Source organism: Primulina eburnea, chromosome 7 (assembly GCF_022965805.1).
Source record: "Primulina eburnea isolate SZY01 chromosome 7, ASM2296580v1, whole genome shotgun sequence".
Classification (NCBI taxonomy): domain Eukaryota; kingdom Viridiplantae; phylum Streptophyta; class Magnoliopsida; order Lamiales; family Gesneriaceae; genus Primulina; species Primulina eburnea.
In genome coordinates, this window is record NC_133107.1 from 21,874,830 (window position 1) to 21,876,508 (window position 1,679).

The window sequence follows — 1,679 nt, forward strand, 5'->3', positions numbered from 1 at the left end:
CCAGCATTGTGAGGCCTATGGTGCGAGCAAACCAGTTCGAAATCAAACTAGCTATAATTCAGATGATTCAGAACACAGTCCAGTTTGGAGGATCTGCAGTAGATGACCCACACACACACATCGCAGATTTTTTTGAAATTTGCGATACCTTTAAATTCAATGGAGTTTCTGATGATGCTGTCAGGTTGCGTTTGTTTTCTTTCTCTTTACGTGATAAAGCTAAAGCATGGTTAAATTGTTTGCCTGTAGGTTCGATCACTACATGGGAAGACATGGCGAAAGCATTTCTCATTAAATACTTTCCTCCATCAAAGACCATGAAGCTGCGGGCAGACATTACAACATTTGCTCAATTCGATCAGGAGTCTTTATATGAGGCATGGGAACGCTTCAAATATCTATTAAGAAGATGCCCACATCACGAATTACCACTCGGGTTAGTCGTTCAAAAATTTTATTATGGTTTGCTTACTCCTAACCGTACTATGATAGATGCTGCTGCTTGTGGAAACTTGTTGAGAAAAACTGCGGAAGAAGGATATGAGTTGTTGGAGGAGATGGCTGCTAGCAACTATCATCCTCAATCAGAAAGAAACAACCAGTGGAAGAGTGTAGGAGTTCACCAGGTAACTGATTTTTCTGCTATTACTGCACAACTTGATGCTTTAAAAAGGAAACTAGACAGCTTGAATGTGGGTGGCACGGCGATGCGTCTTCAAGATATATTCTGTGAAAAGTGTGGAGGAGAACACTGTGTGAAGGACTGTCAAGATGACAATCCATTTTATGTACAAGAAGGGGCACCAATAAATCAAGTGGGAGTCCAGAACTGCCCAAGGAATGACCCTTACTCGAACACATACAATCCGGGATGGAGGCAACATCCCAACTTCTCATGGGGTGGCCAAAACAGTCAGAATCGACCACAGGGAGGACAACCATATGGAAAACAACCGATGTACAAGTCTGATCCTCCTAGAGAAGAAAAGTCCAACTTGGAGCAAATGATGTCTAAGTTTATTTCATCCACTGAAACTAGACTTCAAAACCAAGATGCATCGATAAAAGGGCTCGAGTTGGACAATTGGCAAAGATGATAGCAAGTAGAGAGCCGGGCACCTTGCCAAGTAACACAGAGACCAATCCAAAAGAGCAAGTGAAGGCCATTGAGTTGAAGAGTGGAAAAATTTTAGAGTCAAAGGAAAAAGAGAAAATTCAAGTGTCGGATGAACAGACTGAGATATCCAAAGGTAAGTCTTCTAACTCTACACCAGCACCCTCTGCACAACCTAAAATTGTTATACCTCCTCATTTTCCTGTAGCATTGAAAAAAGCAAAACTAGATGCACAATTCGGTAAGTTTCTTGAGGTATTCAAAAAATTGCATATCAATATATCTTTTGCCGATGCTTTGATGCAAATGCCTAGTTATGCTAAATTCTTGAAAGACATATTAGCTAATAAGAGGAAGTTGGAGGATAACATGACAGTAAACTTAACTGAAAATTGCTCCGCTTTGGTGCAAAACAAAATCCCACCAAACTAAAAGACCCAGGGAGTTTCTCTATTCCTTGCATGATTGGTGATGTTGTTTTTCACAAAGCTTTGTGTGATTTTGGTGCAAGTATTAATCTTATGCCTTTGTCTGTGTTTAGGAAACTTGGATTGGGGGAACCTAA

The 1,679-nt window shown here is 40.6% G+C and overlaps 1 non-coding gene across 1 annotated transcript; it reads right to left on the reverse strand.

Annotated features, from left to right (window-relative positions):
• Positions 1-321: 321 nt before the first annotated feature.
• Positions 322-427, reverse strand: LOC140837532 (small nucleolar RNA R71). Its single transcript, XR_012119363.1, has one exon. It is a non-coding gene; the product is annotated as a small nucleolar RNA R71 (small nucleolar RNA).
• Between the last annotated feature and the right edge of the window lie 1,252 nt (positions 428-1,679).